The sequence below is a fragment of the Zingiber officinale genome, chromosome 10A (genome assembly GCF_018446385.1).
Source record: "Zingiber officinale cultivar Zhangliang chromosome 10A, Zo_v1.1, whole genome shotgun sequence".
NCBI classification, from domain to species: Eukaryota; Viridiplantae; Streptophyta; class Magnoliopsida; order Zingiberales; family Zingiberaceae; genus Zingiber; species Zingiber officinale.
The window spans coordinates 44634786-44644066 of NC_056004.1; the positions used below are offsets into that span (position 1 = coordinate 44634786).

General features: G+C 36.0%; 1 long non-coding RNA gene across 1 annotated transcript; it reads right to left on the bottom strand.

Annotated features, from left to right (window-relative positions):
* Positions 1 to 1776: 1776 nt before the first annotated feature.
* LOC122027521 lies at positions 1777 to 4204 on the bottom strand. The gene is made up of 6 exons (XR_006124438.1): positions 3228 to 4204; positions 2945 to 3035; positions 2739 to 2849; positions 2285 to 2561; positions 2121 to 2209; positions 1777 to 2026 (listed from the first exon to the last, which is right to left on the bottom strand). It is a non-coding gene; the product is annotated as an uncharacterized LOC122027521 (long non-coding RNA).
* Positions 4205 to 9281: the final 5077 nt, after the last annotated feature.

The window sequence follows — 9281 nt, forward strand, 5'->3', positions numbered from 1 at the left end:
GTCGAGCTTAAAATTAACCAATCTATTAAAATGATTGTTTAAGATTGATTTAATTATTATTATTTTTTTGAAATTAAGCTTAGCTTGTTTAATTGGTATTAAGCTTTTAAACCAGCTTGGTTCAAACTCAACTCAAGCTTAGCTTATTTAAACATTACCATGCTTTACTAGAAAAAAAGTTAATAGACAACACTTTAAAAATATTATTTATGTACCTAAAAAAATATTGTTAAAAGTACTGTTGTTAAAAGTTCACTTAACGACAATGCTTTAAAAGTGTTGTCGTTTGTAGCAAAGACATCGTTTTAAAAGTATTGTCATTTTTTTTTTTTTTGCAAAAACAACATTATTACAACGCTTTAAAAGTGTTGTTATTATTATTTTTTTTTTTGCAAAGATAATACTTTTGCAATGATTTTAAGAGCATTGTCTTTTTAAAATAAAAAATTTAAAATTAAAATTAAAAAATTTCTATTTACAAAATCATTGTTTTTATATTTACAAAAATATTATTTTTCTTTTACCATAATTTGATATATAATAGCAGTTAATCAGCTCGGCCAATGATTTCAAACTCACCCCAAAACAATAGAATTCAACTTAAATAATATAATTCAACTACAAAGTAGATATTAGTATTTACAGAAGAATCCAGCTATAAAGTAGAATTCAGCAGGGGCGGATCCAGAATTTTAAATTTAGGGGGGCCGTATACTAAGTGATAAAAATAATTATCGTCATAAATTTATACATCTTTGAACAACCTCCGAATTCTCAATTTTTCATTAAAATCGAGGTCAAAATTTACCTAGAAATCACCGTCCTAGGTTACCGTGGTTGACAAGACAACAATAACTAACAAGTTCAAATGTAGCTCCGACACGAAACAAGGGCCAACGACCCTTCTCAAGTTGCGATATTACTTCAACATTTTGGTATCAAACTACCGATAGAAAATTTAAGTTGCGGACTTTCTAAATATGTAATCAATTTTGAATTCTAGCAATTGACGATGCTACAATTGACAATGAAAGCAACAATAATGATTTTGGTGTAAATTGGAAAAGATCGAGATGTCTAGTCATAGGAGAGAAAATGACTATATCATAAATTAGAAAAGATTTCTATATAGTAATAAACTAATAATATTATTACTAATAATATTTGTATATAATTAATGATCAGTAGTTTCCTTTTTTAAATTTATTTTTTTTTTCTAACATAATTCCTATCAGGTAAATTAAAAAACACCCAAGAAAAATATTTTTCTCTAAAATTATATAGCATATTTAATAAGTATATCATCAATTATATTAAAATATATTAAAAAGGAAGATTAATTTCATCATCTTGTATTCCTTCACCATTCTAATTATATCTATATACTATATATATATCCTAGTATATATAATAACCATATATATATATATATATATATATATATATATATATATATATATATATATATATATATATGGAAAATTTACATGGAGACTTGGGGGGGCCGTGGCCCCCCCAAGCCCCATTGTAAATCCGCCACTGGAATTCAGCTACAAAGTAGAATTTAGCTAATGATTTCAATGACTAAATACTTTTGTTTCAAAGTAGATAGTGAAATTCAAATTTAAAATAAAAGAGCACAAAATAACTAGTCAGCCTTGAAGGCAACGATCTGCTTACTTCTACTAGCTACACTAAAAAAGGATTGTCGGCTTGAGACTGGGACAAAACACCTATCACTATGTATCTACCACAGAAAATAATATTATCAATATTATGCAAAAGAAATTTCCACTTTTAAAGCTGAAAATAAGGATCACAGTTCACACCATATAATAATTAGAAAATCTGGATTGAGGTACCGACGAGATAAATATGACATAAGAGTTAAAATAAGAACTGCAACAGAAATTGAAGGTTTATTGAGCAACATACGATAAGATGAAAGTATACCGTTGAACTCGTGAGGGCATGCCATGGCTTACGAGATATGTTTCATGCCTTTTCTAAGTAAACTAAAGCAAATCTGCAATAGAAATTGAAGGTTTATTAAGCATAGGTCAAGTGAATGATCTATAGTTTTTGTATTCAAATGATCACTAGTAACCAGATGATCATACCCTATGTTGATTGCGATCTCCATCTTATCACCTGTAAGAACCCACATCTTGAGACCAGTTTGTGCTAATTTGTCTATGCATTGAGGAACCTGTGAAAACAATTTATGTTCGAAGGACTGAAACATACAAAGGTCAATAGAAAAAGTGGAAAATTGCAAGCTTACTCCTTTCTGTAATTTTTCTTCTATAGCAGTTGCACCAACAAGAATCAAATCCTACTCAATAATGTCTGAAACCCTCTCCAGTTCAGCTAGCCAATCATTATCCATAGAAGTTTTTGCTCTGAGAAACTCAACGTTCCATGCAGAATATTCAGATTCCTCAAGAAACCAGAAGGCCAGTGCCAATGTCCGTAGGCCTGCTTCCCCATATTCATTTAGATGTTTTATTGTATCTGTTTCAAACATTCTTCCATTCTTTGACAATCTATCCAAAATAATGCTGTTTGGTACAAAATAAAGATCTTTTAAAATCCATAAAATTGAATTTACAGGCACAATAGTGCACACTAGATGAACTTAGAACATCAGCAGATAATTGAACATGAGAGAGTACTGGCAAAGAAAATGGAATGCAAAAGAAATATTTATGTTGAATAAGAGAGTTATCTAATTGTACCTGTTAGCACCTTTCCTTAAGAGAATAATCTGCCCAATTTCATCCCGTACAATAATTGACATTCTTTTCCTTTTGCTATTAAACTCCATCAGATTCAAAATTTTGAATTCCCTGTTATAACCAGAGAAAAGTAAAGGATTTTTTTTAATTACTTAAGCATAGATAATATAAATACTAACAAGTTGATAACACAAAGATTAAGGTACCTTTCTATGGGATCCTCAAAAGAAGAATATTTCTCCCTTACGAAAACACTTGATTGAGTCCTCTTACAGAATTCAAATCCAAATTCTCTGGCTGCAACAAGGAAAGTAGATAATTTATGGTTAAACATTGTATTCTATCCTTCCCTTTTCATCCCTTTTTATATACCACAAATTTGAAACTTTTTCTTTTGGTCATAAAATCATGTTTTAGAAGTGAACATGAGAAACAACAAACAAAGAAAATAGTTTTTTTTTTAAAAAAAAAAAACAAAAGGATACAAACCTGAGGAAGATGAATGTCGTAGAAAATGGGAAAGGAAATGTCACTCATCTTCGGCAGAGTATCATTTGGCGAAGATGAGTTCAGAGGAGATGCTCGCAGAGAGGGGTTCGCCGCCGGAGAGGAGTTGGACGGAGAGGGCGTGAGATGAGGAGTTGGACGGAGAGGGTGTGAGATGAGGTCTGGGTTTGGAAGGAGATCCATGACGTGTAAGAGGGGTTCAACGACGGCGCTCTGATCTTGTTCAAGAACTCAACACTCTGGTAGATCTCTTGTGTGGAGCCGAGTTCGACGACAGCGCCGTAGGCCAGGGGAACACATGTCATGGTGCGGAGCCCGAACATACGTGCCTGCCTTGCCCGCTCGCAGAGCGCCACCGACTCCATGCCTCTTGCCGCCGTCAGCCACATCAGAGATCCGAGGAGGAGGGTTTGTCCGAGCATCCCACAGCCTGGAGCGAACATCTGCATCATCGACATAATGAAAAACCACTTGGCGTCGCTAACCTCTTCGTTTGTGGAGTCATCGACGCCGCCGCTGCCGGAGATGAGAGCGTTGAGCTCTCGGAGCACCCGCTTGTAGTGTTCTTGGTTCTCTGTGGACTCGACGCCCCTTTCACCTCCGTACTTATTTTTGTCCTTCTCGCATCCACGGTAATACCCGTCTCCCCAACTGGGGAGAATGCCTCCGGCGACGATGGCGGCAGGGGAGGGCTGCCAGAAGATGGCGTAGGTCCATTTCCGCTAGCACCATTGATGAGGGAGTGGAGGTGCTTCTGAAGCGTATCCGAGGTGAACTGAGGGGGCAGCACTGTAGAAGTAGTGACAGTGGAATAAGAGGAGGGGTAGGAAGAGGAAGAGGAAGAGGGGATAGCAAGGGGCTCCGCAGAAAGTGTGTGCAGCAAATTGTAATGCGTGATGGCGGTGGGGGAGGAGATGGAGAGGAAGGCATCCATCACGATGGTGTTGTCTTGGTTCCAAAGGTTCATGGTCTACTGTACGGGAGATAGGTGGGTGTCAAGTGATATTTGGATTTCTCTATTCCTTATTTAATTCAACAATTTATATCAGATTTTGATGAAAATTTGATAATAGATAATATTTTTTAAAACCATTATTGTAGACACTAAAAAAATATTAATAGACAATATTTTTCAAAAATTATTATCTTTGACCCATAAAAATTAATAATAGACAATGATTTTTAAAAAAATATTATCTATTAGTAAACAAATAAAGAGATAGACAATACTTTTCACTAAAAGCGGTGTAAAAAAAAAAGAAAACGGTTTTTTAAAAAAGCGTTATTTTTTAAGTGTTACAAAATTCTAATTTTTTTTTAGTGAGCTTGACTTGTTTAGACATTACCAAACTCTAAAGTCAAATTTATATTTTTTTTTTTGTGTTGGACGTTGAGGAAATGAAGGGACGTCCCTTTCCCTTTGCCTTCTTCATTTAGCTTATAAATTGATGCATCCAAGAGTAATCAGGGTTGATCGAAGAGTGCACAGTAGAGGCGACGGTGGGCAAAGAGAACATACTGTCGGGATTTAGTTTGTGGAAAATCTGAGGAGGTTCCAAATGATGATCTTCTCGGCGACAACAACAGCATCTTCGCCAGCATCTTTGTCGATTTCTTCTCTAGAGATCACTATGAGTGGTATTATAGGCAACAATGATATTAGAACGATGTCTAAGCATGAAACATGTCTCTTCCATCGTCGCTAGGCGAGATCGGTTGCGATCTACTTAGTTGTCGAGCTTGTTGCTGGCTATTGACTTCCGTCATCGGAGAGTGCCGACGACCACGTCGGGAGTTCGATGATCGATAGTAGTGGCAACTGCATTCATCACAGCAGAAGAAGAGCGTGTGTGACCGTAACAGAAAAGAGAAGAAGTTTTAATCGATTAAACTAATCAATTAAAATAGATCTTAATCGATTTAAAAACTATGTAATTGATTAAACTGACAAAGTACATTAAATTTATAAATTTATATTGTCTATTGGTATAATTGATTCAAACACAGCTGTAATAGATTAAATAGATTTTTAATCAATCTAAGTAATCAATTAAATGATGATGATATACTTACTGTTTATCCATCAACTACTATTTGTGTTAAGAAATTTTTTAATTTTATTAAATCAAAATGGAAAAGAACTTTTCTCTTTCAAAACACGTGTAAAGAATAAAAAAACAAACAGTGTTTTGCATATATGATTAAATTTAATTAAATATATTTATTAATTAATTATATGTATATAGAAATGTATTATTAATTAATAAATATATATATTTAATTAATTTATAATTTAATTAATTAAAAATTAAACTAGACCAACTCGTACAATCCAATTTAGATCTAGTTTAAATTATTGGTTGATTTAAACAGACCAATTTAATTTAATAATACTTAGATTTGGTTCAAATCATTTGTTGGTTTAACCAGATTAGTTTATTATTGAATTACTTGGGGTGGATTTGATTACATAAGTTGGGCTGATCAAATATGACCAGATTAGTTCTATTGTGTCAGATTTGATAAAAAAAAAAATAGATTTGTTCTAATGAGTTAGACTTAATCTAATGTGTATTGGATTGATCAAACGGACTAGAGTTTAATCAATAAGTCTGATATTGACTTAAATGGACTTAGATTAAACAATAACAGAATATAGGTTGAAAATTCCTGTCCAATTAGATTTGTTCTAACAAAGACAATGAACTAAGCTTAGATACGGATTCCTGATTGACCGGTTCAATGTGTCAGTCAACTGAGATTCCCCAAATAATTTTTTTTTTATTTGCTTATGTATTCTGTATATATTTGTTCTATGTATATATGGAAATTGAATTTAACCGATTTTGTTACTGGTTTGTCAGTTTTGTACTGACATCATTATTTTCAATTCCAGATACAACGAACAATATACACTATGACAAGTTGCTATGAATGATAACATGAGCTTTGGGAGGAGATCAAGGAGCTAGAATATGACCCGGATTACGGAGTCGGTTGGCTTATTAGTCAGCTCGATTGGATATTCTGGAAACTCGAGCGAGAAGGGTATCTAGTCCAGGACAAAGACAAAAGATGGACTCTTGTTCAATCACTGCTAGAACATCTCAGTGATATAGCACACTAACTATGGGATTATTCTGAATGACGCATCTCATATTCGGAGATGTACCGACAATTACTTCAATTAGAATGGAATCCTAAAAAATCTGAAGAGGATCTAGATCCCAAAGAAATAGATCCTACAGAGTTTGAGGAAGATCCAGATCACGTGGAAATGAACCTCGAAGAATTTTAAGAGGATCTAGAGATAAATCCTGAAGAATCAGAGGAGGATCTGGAAGAGTGTGTAGAAGATCCAGAAATGGATCTAAACATGGATCTAAAGGATGATTCTGAGGCTGATCATGCCATCGTCGAGTCTGGGATGAACGAGATAGAATTACCCACTGCACTAGCATTTTTCCTAGTGGGAATGGTGCTAGCTTATCTATGTTACTAGTGTTCTATTTACTGTCGTTATATACGAACAATATTACCCCATTTTGTTTCTGAGTTGTGTAATAATTTCTGTCGTTATGTACGAATAGAGTTATGTTATAAAAACTTATGTTATGTACGAACAGAGGAGTCCCTACTGACAAAATTTCGACAGCATCTCCCCTATACTGGTGACAATATGAATCATATATACATACACAACTATATACATCAATATAAATACATATTTAACAGCCCACACAGCTGGATATAAGCACAACCACGCAGTTTATAAGCAGCCCACATGACTGAAAGTAAACACAGCGAAAATCACACAAAAAAAATATGAATGTAAAACCAACAAAATAATTACCCAAAATACCTGCAATCACCAGACTAGACTCCAAAGTCCACATCAACTAGTTACAACGCAAACTCATGAAAGAACTATACCACTCAAACAGAAATAAGATCGAAAAGAAAACTGCCCTCGAATGTGACGCGGGACTAGCAGTCAGGACTCTCCCAAGCATCCTTAATTCATTTACCTGCTACCTGACGAAAGAAAAATCATTTTGTGGGGTGGTGAGTACTGGGACTCAGCGTGTAAAGGAAATATAGTGCATGAACATAATATACAAATAGAGAGTGAGCCAACAGTATACAGTCTCATAAGGAAAATAGTAGATACTAAAATAAAACCGTAATATATGCTCATACTTGAAATCATATCCTAGGCTAGGTAATAGAAGATCAGAAGTAATACCGATCGACTACTAAACTATTCATCACTACGAAGGTACCATGTGAGGTAAAAACATTCTATCAATAAGTAAACTAGTGTCTAAACACATACAACAGATATATATCTCAACATATGTAAGTATATCAGCATAAGTAAAGCAACAACAGCATAACCTAGCAACAACAGCATAACCTAGCAACAACATCAGCAGATATTATAATAACAACGTATGCACTGATGGTTACTCCCGCCCATCCCTCTGCACCATGACCCCTGTATGGTCGAGAGGTCGGGTCAGTGACAAACTGTACAACACTCCAGCTACCACTCTCTCGAGTGGTCGAGTAGACAGTTGCATAGAAGCTAACTAGCTACATCTGCGACGGGGGTCTCTGCTGCTCACAACTCCAACTTCCTCTACTCATGAGTGACCGAGTGGGGGCACGACAGGACAAGCGGCATCTGCTCTAGCTACCACTCTCTCGAGTGGTCGAGCGTGCGACCCTGGTTAACGACTCTCTCGACCGCAAGGGAGAATTTGTCGTTAACATGCATGCAATGATATGATGTGCAAAATACAACAGTGATCATATACATATAAACAAGAATCAGGTATGCTACATGAAGCCAGCATGCTCAATATGGTACATAAATAAATAATAATCAAAGCATACAAGATTGATATCTAATATCTGCTAAATATCATAGATGGCATCAAGAGACTATATGAATATAAAAATGAATATCTCAAACATTTGGGTGAAAGTATCAAGCATAAGAAAAATATGAGTGGAGTCAAGATAAACACATAAACTATCTGGATAAATAGCTCATGCACTAAGATCAATATACTAAAGAGACAAAGCAAGAAATACCCGTCTTAAATATAGCTTGTGTAAAATCCTATCTTCACGTCAAGCAGCTCGTCGTAAATCAAGGTCCTGTAACAACATATTTACGGTTTCAGCTAATTCAAAGTACAACAATTAACTAAATCCAAATCCTAACTTAATGAGGGAAAACCCTAATCAATAGATCATTAATTACCCTGATTAATGATTAGCTTCAATTAATCCAAAATTATCACCATATCACAAACTTACCCAATTTAGTATCAAGGTGGCACTAGAAGTGGCTTATAGCCAACCGCGGCAATCTACAACTATCCTCCACCTCCTTCTCTTGTAAACCTAACAACCCAACTACAAATCCATTAATTAGCCTTCTAATCCCAAATCAAGCTTGAATTTTAGCAACCTTACCCCAACATATCTGAACCCCTTCCATGACGAAATCCGAAACTGCTATGGAACAAGTGGAGCTCTAGATCTGGGGCCAACACAATCAAGAGGCCATGCCCAACAGAGATCTGGCATGATCGGGAATAACGGGACAGCTGGTCGGCCTTGGTTAGTCGCGATGCTGACCTCAATTGCGGCTGATGGTACCAGCTAGGGACTACACCGACGACGACAGTAGGTGGCATGGCGTTGGGCCTCAGTGACTGGCAGCAAAGTAGGGTTGTGAGAGAGGCGGCGGCGGTGGAGACAGCTAGGGCACGACAGAAGGTGATGGAGAGGCGTCGCGTTGGCCACTGGCTCGTTGTACTAGCGGTGGTGCGACGTCTCTGGTGCTCGCGCGAGGGAGAAAGGCCGGTGGTCGTGGTGCTCACGTGAGGAGGAGAGGCAAAACTCGCAAGAGGGAGAGGGAAGAAAGGGGTCAGATCCTGTTGTTGGGGTTGCAAGGTTGCAAACATAGTCCCACATTGAAAACATATGGGAAAGATCATGGGTTTATATGAGAAAAGATAT